General features: G+C 33.2%; 1 protein-coding gene across 1 annotated transcript in view; it reads right to left on the bottom strand.

Annotated features, from left to right (window-relative positions):
* The window catches only part of SCN9A (sodium voltage-gated channel alpha subunit 9), a 124057-nt gene that overhangs the window by 111588 nt on the left and 1258 nt on the right, over positions 1-11211 (bottom strand). The gene's annotated exons all lie outside the window — the stretch shown is intronic.

Here is an 11211-nt window from a genome sequence, read left to right on the forward strand (position 1 = left end):
TTAGCACATTTCCCAATACATTTTAAGTGCAAAAAAAAAAGTAACCATTATTAGTAACTTTTATCATCTTTCCTATAAATTGATTTATAGGAAATATAAATCAATTATATTTCCTATAAATATTCTACCTAATATTCTTAAGAAAGGAGAATAAATTTGGTTACTTCCTAACAGATAGATGATTGTATTGCATATATAAAATCTTTTCTTCTTAGGGAGATTTCAATTCTGAGAATTTTAAAGATTAAAACAGAGCTACGATCATTGCAAAACCAAGACCACACTGCTTTCTACCAATAGATGGCGATATATGTTGAACACAGACACAGTCCCTGCCAACCTAAGGCTCCTTAGTCCATGCAGTGTATACAGGATGTGTGCATTGTTTTTAAGTGCTGATGAAGATTGTTAAATCCATCAGGCTTGTTAAATGTACATTTACTGAAAGTTGAAATATTTAATAAACAAAGGAACTAGAATATCATGGAAACCAGAAGAGAAATAATAAAATAATTGAAAATGTAAGAAAATAAGGAATGGGGCAAGTATATAAAAGATTAATCATCTGACAGTAGAAATGATTATTTAGGACTGAGCAGAGTCATGCAATATGTTAAAAATGCTGAACCTAGGCCAGAAAGATGCAAAGAAAAATTGTTTTTTTAAAGGGAAAATGTTCTAGCACAGGTCAGATGATGCTCCTTTACTAGTAATGAACGCTCCAGAATTTAGCATTAAAGCAAGAGAAGGCTAAGTCCTCATTCAAGAAGGTAAAATCAAAGCATAGTGACAGTTGCTGATGAAATATTCCTAGCAAGCCAGAAGTGTTTCAACAGACTCAAGGTCTTTTAATTCAATATCAGAACAAGTGAGTTAAATAGCATGCAGACCAAGGAATTCCTTGGAATACTTATGGATATTATCAAGAAAAGCTGTCATCTACTTATAAGATTTTGTGTTTAGATATTCTTTTAGAATGGATGCTGGCAAAGGAAAGAGGTATCTGGTTTTATGATTCTAAAGCGACAGCTTATTTAGTGGGAATTCATCCAGGGATACTCAATTACTATGGAATAAATCACATGAACTTACAAATAAGCCTTCTGCAAATTAACATGTTCATAAATAGAGAAACTTCTCGTGTTCCAAATTTCTCTACCCCCTTGTGGAATGACAGGCTACAATTATGGCAATGCATTTAGTAGCCCTGACCTTAAATTGGGAATAAGATGAAACCCATATAATTATTGGTTAAAATGTATTCTTTTTGGAAGTTGTTGTTTATAAGGTATTTAGAAGATGAAGGGCATAGCTATTTTTTTTTAAAGGCGTGAATTAAATGTATGATAGTATTTACTTTCTACTAATTAGAGACAAGATTTTCAGAATCTCATAGTAGATGTAAACAGGCTTAAAATCATGGAGAAAATTCCAGATTACATAGCTGCCAACGAGTAAGTAAATTGGAAGAAAATAATTCCTGTCCTTCAAATTTATATAGTATAAACCTAACTAGGAGACTTGGATTCTGAGATAAGGTGAGTGTTTAGGCAAAAAGAGTATGCAACAATTCAGTGGCAAATGTGTTTAACTTTTACTTACAAGCTTTAACTTTTTAAACTATTGTTTGAATTAATGCATTGAACTGTTTATAAACAAAAGATGTTCATATGTCATATTTTCATGACAATGTAAACCATACTCAGTGACCTTGGGTTTCCATAAATAGTCACCATTTTCATTTGCTGGTATCTACCCAAGGGGAAAAGGTGCTGCCTATGGGACTTAACCGCTATGAGGCGTGTCTAATGGAACAAGAAATATTTGCAGTGCAAACTCTAACCTTTAAGCATCAGTTCTCAGCAGCAAACTCTTCTAAAAAATAACTCCTAACAAAATTGATTGAAAAATTAGTATCTTCATCAAGAATTAAGGGAAAAGGAAAAGATTTTGAACTTGTTTTATTAAAATAAATCTAAGATTTAAACAGAAGTCAGATTTACCAGACATATAAAGAAACAAGATAGTCTATCTTTTTCATTTATTTGCTCATTTGCTTACTCACTCAAGTATTACTGAGTACTTACTCTGTGCGAAATACTGTGCTAGGGTCAGAGAGGATCATGATTGTAGCAAGATAGAATTCTTGCTCTACCAAATCATATCATCTAATACCCAGTATCAGAATATAAAGAGCTCCTGAACCTATTAATTAGTTAGCAAGGAATCAGAATTCCTAGGCTATAAAGGAAGAGAACAAACCCAAACATTTTTCTATAACAGGATTGGTCAAAAGGGTGAATGAACATCAAAAAATACAAAAATATGAACATATAGTATTCTTTCCATATCAGGAACTCAGAAAACAGACAAAATATTTGTAAATCACACATCTGATATTAAAATTCACAATATATAAAGGACTCTTGAGACTCAACAACAACAAAAACAAACCTATTTAAAAATGGGCAAAGGGTTTAAATAGATGTTTCTTCAAAGAAGATATACAAACGGTCAATAAGCTCATGAAAATATATTCAACTTCATTAATCTTTAGGGAAATGCAAAAACACAACGAGATAGCACTTCACTCCCAGTAGGATGGCTATTATATTTTTAAAAAGGGAGAGAAAATAAATGTAAGCGAGGATGTGGAAAATTTGAACCCTTGTGCATTACTGGTGGGAATATAAAACAGTGCAGCTGCTGTGGAAAACAGTGTATCAGTTCTTCAAAAAAATTAAGCATAGAATTATGATATGATCCAGCAATTCCAAAAGAATTAGGAGCCGGGATTCTATCAGATATCTGTATACCAATGTTCAAAGTAGCATTATTCATAATACTCAAAAGATGGAAATAACCCGAAGTCTATCGATGAATGAATTGATGAACAAACTGTGATATATGCATGTAATAAAGTATTATACAACCTTAAAAAGAAAGAATATCTGATACATGCTACAACATCGATGAATCTTTAAAATGTTATGCTAGGTGAAATAAGCCAAACACAAAAGGACAAATATTGTAAGATTCCACTTATATGAGGTCCTTAGAATAGTCAAAATTCATAGAGAAAGTAGAATGGCAACCATTACCAGGAACTGGGGGAAGAGTGGGAATTAGAAATTATTATTTAATTGGTACAGAATTTCCGTAGAGAATAATGAAAACGTTCTAGAGATGGATGGTTGGTAGTGATGGCTGCAAAACAATGTGAATGCACTTAATGCCCTTTAAAAATGTACACTTAAAAAGTTAAAATGGTAAATATATTATGTATATTTTAGCACAATATAAAAAAAAATTTTAATTCACAAAAATTTCCTTAAAACTGTAATGAAGAGAGATTCAGTAGGATACCAACATCAGCAGTAGCAGTGGGTCAGCTTTGACAGGATACAGGTGTGCATCTATGGTATATATTTTGCCGGCCAGTACTCCTTTATATCTATGCAGTAGCACTATTTTATGAGAAATAATTATATAATAGATATAAAAATTAATCAAAATATTATTGTACTCTCAGCACATTTTAGTTTCTAGAATTTAAACATTTAAAGATAGTCTCAATTGTAACCCTATATTAGTCCTTTTTTTCCTAGAATGGTATTAAGGGCTTCAAAGCCATTATGAGAAGAGAATATAAAACAATTACATATGAAGCACAAAAAAAAATGACAAAAAGATAAATTTTGTATGGAAATTGGGAGTTTCCCAGTCATTTATTTGGATTGTGTGGTACCCATGTCTAGAATGGGATCAGTGGGGAAAAAAAAAAGAAGAAAAGAAGGAAGGAAGGAAGGGAGGGAGAGAGAGGGAAAGAAAAAAAGAGAAGAAAGAAAGAAAAGGCTCTTGTTTATTACTTTCTATCTACCTTGCTCTCTGAAGTTCAACCACATTATTTCCTTGCTATTCCATAAACACATCATATGTGCCTTAGGGCTATTGCAGTTGCTGCTCCTTGTGACTGGAATGATTTTCTTGTTGCTTAGCTAGCTCCTTTACTTCCTCACCTCCTTCTGGCCTCTGCTCAAATACCACCTCTAATAAGGCTTTTTAAACCATCCTTATTAAATAATGTCTCCTTCCCTCAATTCTCTCTGTCCTGCTGTTATGTTTCTTCATGGCATATATTATAATACAAGGGCAGATACTGGCAAATATTTGTTTATTTGCTCATTGTCTAACTCAAAACTGGCATAAGCCTCCCTGTTTTGTTCACTGCTGTACTACAGTGTCTGCAATACTACCAACAAATTCTTATAGCAGGAAGGGAGTGAATAAAGGAAGCAGAAAGGAAAGAAGGAATTACTGTTAAATTTCAGAAAACATATGAATGCTGAGAATAGTGATGCTAAGTGTGCTAAGAGTTGACCTGGAGCAACTCAGCAAACTTTTTCCACTACCCTTGGGATCTCTGCCAGGTTCTCCCTCCCCACAAACCTCAAAGGCATCAATACCAACTTGGATTCCAACTTCTGACCTGCACATTTTGGAAGCCAGCCAGATAGGGCTTAATGATTGATCACCAGCTCAAGACAAATGAGTTCAAAATTTTAGTTCTTTTTTTTTTTTTTTTTACTATTTGACTGTAGTCCACCTCTTAAGCAAATCCTCCAATGAATAACTCTCACTTTTAGGAAACAACTTTTGGCTTCAGCTTTTGTAATGCATCAACTGGAGCACATGTTAAAATATTTTGACTCTTTCATGCAAAGAAGACTAAATACTGTCATCTAGAATTGGTGAACCCAAAATGTGGCAGAAAATAAGCAGGAGTGCTATTCCTTTCCTGAATAAGAAATAAGAAATACGACTGTTTCTTCAGGACCTAGTAATGATAAAAAGCTAGGCTTGAGAAGCATAAATTATTAAATCTTTGTTATTCTTCCTACATTCTTCAAAAGTCTCACTGAAAAAGAGCTATTTTTAATAAAAGTTGAGCATATAGTTGTGCAATAAATGATTCATTAATTCATTTATTCAGCAGCTATGTATTAAGAATGACTGCTTATAAGACAACAGGCTGGGATGTCAATATCAATAAGCTATGGCCTCTGCCCCTTACAACCTTGACGGTCTAGCGGACAAGCTGCCAATCCACACACATTCCAACAGATTGAGATATGTCATAGAACTCAGGGGTCCAATTGTCCATGGTTTTTATATCTCAATCAAAGTACAGTATCGAAATATATAATAGATATTAAAAGAAAATCATTTGCACTAGAAATTATAAGTATAATGTAAAATAAATTTTCCAAAAATGTTTTAAAACACTTAAGAGTAAACACTTTGAATCACTGATGTTAAAGAAACACTTTGACATAAATCACTGATTCTTTGTGACAAGTACTACAATTTAGGTCACATTTGAGCATCACAATTTATGGTACTAAAAGTGTTTGTATTCTTCTAATTAAGAATGTCTATATTCTTAATTTCTTGGAAATAGAACTTTAGATTAATATGTCTTCTTTTCTCCTTACCTTGCACGAGGTCACTTTACTTTCTATACCTCTCTATCATAAACACTCAGGATGTTATATGTGCAATTTCATTCCATTCTCCATTTCATCACTCGTAGATGAATGAACTTCACCCCAGACATTTCATATACACCTCTCCCATGTTTTCCTATTGATAAGTTTTTAGATACCTCATATAAACTATTTATGACAGCCTATAATTGACTTCTTTACCAACAAAGTGTTATAAAGAGTTCAAAATGGAATAGTTCTATATTAGAGATGTATAACTGTCTTTAAAAATAGTCAGAGAAACTGCATTATTAGGATTTGTTGACATCAGATTAAAAACTAAAAGTAACAACAATGAACGTCAGATGCTGTACCATTTGTATTTAAAATATAATGAGAATACATTTTGATTATAATATACTTTTACCAAATGTCTATCTACCATTATTGAACACCTATTTAGCATGCGTGAGACACTAAAATTTTAGGCCTTTTTGAACATATATATACATAAGACCACTCGCCACCTTCCTCACAGCCTTTTGGCCCCTGGACATTCCCCACCTCGCATTCCCTTCCTCCAAGATTCTCAGCTCCTTAACATATCAGTTGTCTCCTAGAGAACCAGTGTTCGGAGCAATAAGATTATTTTTGCTTGAGTCTTTTTCTAAGGAAAGGAAAAGAGCTGGCATTGTGAGACTCCTTTATGCTGTTGGCTGTTTACCTTCTTAGAAGACAGATCTTAATAGGATGGGTATCTGGGTTTCAGCCTCAGAGTATCTTTTGGATATATATATTTAACTTGATTGGTACAGAAACCCTTAGAAAGAGATGCTACCTATTTTACAATGTTTTACATTTGAGAAGCTAAAGTATTTGACTAAGACCACATGTTGAGCAAGAGAAATTTCTAGAAAAACACTTTTTCACTACACTAATCTGAACATAATTTTATTCCTCTGTGTTTTTAACACTTTATAAAAATATTTACAAAGATTCTGAAGTATAGTAGGAACATAATATGAATTTTCAAAAGAGCTTCTCTGTATAACCATTCTACACACATCATTCCTGAAAGTCTGTTGGATGATCTCATGGGATTGTAAAAACCTTGGTCCCGGTTGATCCCTGAGGATGCCATTTTCTTTCTTCCTACTTCAATTACCATGAGGCAAGTTTGTCCAGGGAAAGAAGGATGTATGTTAGGTTTAGGGGAGAAAAATTATCCCTTAAATTTTGCAATATTTTACTGAACTACAGAATCATCTGTAAAGATTGGTCCCATAGTATTTACTGAGATGGAATATTAATTTTATATTATCACCCAGAGAAACTAAGGCATAACTTACCAATAAATATTCTATTTATTATATTCAAAATATATGTACAGTTAATAAATTATTTCTACCCTAAGTCCTAAAAAAAGCACTATTGATTGGACTTGAAATAATTATTATTTTGTGGAGTTTAAGTCAATATATAAGGGGCATCTCATTATTATGTAACATTTCTTTCATTTTCCCATGTTCTACTTTTCTGTATGGATTTAAGTATCTACACTTACTTATTTTTTAAATTTTTCTAAATTATAGGTCTTCGAGAAGATGACATATTTAAAACTAAATACATTACATTCTAAGATACACATTTTATGAGCAACTTAGTACAGTTGACAATCAAATCTCCAGTGTTTTTAAAAAACAATCGGAAAACATAGAAAGTCTAGTTTGGCATATAACACACAGAAAATTTCACTGAAAATCTCTAACAGAAAAGTTTTTGTGCTTACATTTTAAGGCACCTGTCTAATCTTATTAATTCTTATTCGGAGGCTCAATTTTCCAATTATTTACATTAATAGTTTGACCTAATAGTTGAGTAAAATTTGTATTGCATACATATCAAATGCGCAGAAGATGAAATGTAGAAAAAAAGAAGAGAAAAATAAAAGGAAAGAAAAAAGGCATTCATTGAAGGACAGAGATAGCAGGTTAATGACAATGGAAATGTACTTACTCCCTATAAATTTCCAAGTGAATAATCATAGGTGCAATTAGAGTTTTATCTTATTTTGATAAATGACTCAGTAAGCTTTCTAAAAAATCCAAGGAGACATTTTAAAGAAATTTATGATCAATAATAGCAATCTCTCAAACACCTGACACAACAAAAGGAAATCATAAAATGAATAGCAACGAAATTACAATTAAAGTAATGGTATATTTTAATAATAATATATGGCATTTTGGCTCCCTATTACATCACTTTAAAAATCCAAACGTATTCAATTTCCTATAGAAAAGAAGCAATAATAGCATGTTTTCACTTAAGATACAATTGTGATTTTAAAGAGAAAAGGTGAACTTCTTTCTCAGAAGTAAAAAGATATTAAATAATTCAACTCTCTATATAATGTCAACTCAAATTTGTCTGTGGCAGATTATGTTATTGGCACTGTTTGATGCATTCCCTCCCCCTTTCCCTCTTTATCATGGTCTGGCATTTTTCCTCACCATCCACGTTTCATTTTTCCAAACTTCATTCTGCCTTAAGCAGCTAAGTGCTGGGGCTTTCCCTGTTGCTGAAAGCCATTTCCTTCCAGCTATACAGAGACAGAGGAGTAAGTTAAGCCTTTAATGAAGAAATTTCATTTTGCAGGATGGCAAGACACCAAAACTGTTCTATCATATTCCACAAAAGTAGTCTACCCACATTCCGTGAATGATTTCCCATAAGTTTTCATATGAAAATTATTTTTACAGAATCTTATTTATAATATCCTTTATTATGACCTTGCCATCTTACATAGTAATCTAACTCTGCAGAATTCTGAAGAGGGAAGTCATAATACCCCTGTGTAAGAATAAATTAGCTAATTTGTCACATGTAAAACAGAGGGCCGTCTTCAATTAGTACACAGATGCATTCCAATGCATTACAACAACCACAATATGCCACCTTAATAGCAAATTTAACAAAATCCCTGGTGACAATTCATGAAATAGTTTAGTCTTTCAAGAAGAAACATAATTGCCGAATTCTTTACCAAAAAGAAAAAAAATAATCAAAGCTGGTCACCTAACTGAAAGCTAAATTTTCAACCAAATGTTAATAGCAAAACTACTTGTTTGGTTAATATCTTTAGGTCCAGTCTCAAAAAAATAATGAGGGGACTTATTGCCACACAGGGTGTGTGCGTGTGCACGTGTGTGTGTGTGTGTGTGTGTGTGTGTAAATATAACACTATCATTAACCAGTATGAATTCTGAAGCCTCTCTCCCGGCCTGCAATAATAGTGATGGACCTTCATGGATTAGCCCACAATGTCTCCCGGAGCCTTTCTTGGTGAACACCATGGATCTGTGAGACAAATTGCCCCACGAGCCTAGAGTAAACACCAACTTGGATCATGTGAGCACTGGATCGATAGCCTCATTTGACCATATTTATATCAACTAAGCTCACTCAAGTACCCACATTCATTAAAAAAATAATATTTTACATTTATGATTGCTGAGCGAACCTAAATTCTTAGTAAAAGATACAGATTTAAACCTAATAAGGTCATCATTGTATATTGGGAGTCATTTATACTAAAGTCATATTAGCTTAGTTACTCCAATTTTCTTTAGATATATTTTAATCCAGTTCTGGCCATTGCTTTCTTAAGAATATATTTTAATCTACTTACTTTTAAAGACATTACTGCCTAATAACTGCTGAAAATGAGAATACATATCAGTATATTTTAATTTTCCCTCCTCGAAATCATAGTACAAGGTTGTAAATGTAGCAGATACTCAACAAATAAAAAAGAAATAGAATCATAAAATGCAAAAATTTACTGGATTGATGTGCCCTATTGTAAATTAAGTCGTATCTTTGTACTTTATAATTTACATAAATATCTAGGAACACTTTCTTCCCCCACCCCTCCATGCGACTTTATAATTTACATAAATATCTAGGAACACTTCCTTCCCCCACCCCTTCATGCTACCTCAATGCCAGGGACTATTCTGGAAGCTGAGTCAAGAATACAGACTTTCTCTCTGTTCCTTTGGACCATTCGATACAAAAAATCCACAAAATACCTGCATGCAATTTAATAAGCATTTTGAAGGAAACAAAGTACCAAGATACAGACCAAAAGGTGACAAACCACTTTTGACAAGGTGATCAAGAACGATCTCTGAGCTGATTTAAAGTTTGAGGAGGAGCTAAACATTCAGAGTGGAAGGAATAGTCCAGGCACTGGAAACAGCACTTGAAAAGACCTTAGGGAGTGAAATTAACCCACGACTTCCAGATACTAAAACATTAGTGTGGCTGAAGCATATAAATGAGGTGGGTTCCCAGATCAGAGAGTTAACTGTATCTTAACAGAAAGAATTTGCTGCTGATCGGTTTCTATGTTCTGCATTTATTCCTTTTTCTATGCAGTCATGAGCCAATGAATATTTTTAGGAAGGGGCATGATTCCTTATTATGAATAGTGACCTATAGAGGAGCAAACTATGGAATTAGAGAGACTAATATGAAGGCTGCATCAGGAATCCAGGTAAATTATGATGATGGCCTGAACTAATTTGGTGGCAGTATAGATATAGAGAACAGGGTGGAAAAGGTACATCTGAGCAGTGTAATTAAATAGAGGTACATTTGGGCAATAAGATTGATAGGTCTGAATATAGACTGGTTAGGGATGAAAAGCCATCATGAGAAGAAAGAGTAATCAACACCTGGAGGATGGCGATGCCATTTATTTAAATGATGGAGTCATTACCATTATAACATTTAGAATGACCACTCATATTAATAAACATTAAGCTCCTTTACAAGGTTAGAAAAATATCATATAAATCCTTCCAACACTTGACACTTTTTCTCATATCTAATAGGAGTAGATATTATAGATTAGTTTTCATTATTCATGCAAAATTAAGTAAAATACTATTTTTTTCCTTGCCACAGAAAAAGTGAGTTGGTCATATTAAATAAGGTGAAAAGGACTTCTCTGATTTCACCTCTGAATTTCTTTATCTTTGCTGCCAAAATTCATCTCTACCACAGGCAGCAAAAACACAAGCACTACCACAGGAGTGCTCCCATGATTATCTCCGGATCCTAGGAGACACAAGAAGGCACCAGGATGCTCTTGGCAGAGAGCCAGCCCTGAATCATCTTTCTTCTGTAGATGTATTAAGTACCCAGTGGGCCCGGCCCTGCACCATAGGGATCATGGCATATTGTATATCTAGCCTCTGCAAAAATATGCCACTGCATCCCATGACTGCACAATGGTTCACTTTCGAAAGGGAAACTTCAACAGATATTTTAAACATCGACGAAATGCAGAAACTTAAGTTTAAAAAAATCTATCATCAGTTGCCTAAATAGAAGGCACTTCCTCCATTTCATCAAATGCCGTATTTTGTCTAGCACTTTGTTGTGAATAAGCAGTATTCTAACAATCATGATAATTATATAGAGATCAGATAAGACTTTCAAAAAATGTATTTTTTAAAAAATCATACTTATCATAGTTTCTAAGTCAGTAAATTCTAGTTTAAACTTTTTAAAATAATGAAAAAAGATTTCAAAGACTTTTCAATAAAATAGACTATTCAATAACTGGATTTAGTTTGCAGATTATATAGATAGGTTTTATGAAATCAAAAATCATGATTATATATTTAAAGCAAAAATCATGAAAATATAGCAC

The sequence above is a fragment of the Pteropus alecto genome, unplaced genomic scaffold, assembly GCF_000325575.1.
Source record: "Pteropus alecto unplaced genomic scaffold, ASM32557v1 scaffold3, whole genome shotgun sequence".
NCBI lineage: Eukaryota > Metazoa > Chordata > Mammalia > Chiroptera > Pteropodidae > Pteropus > Pteropus alecto.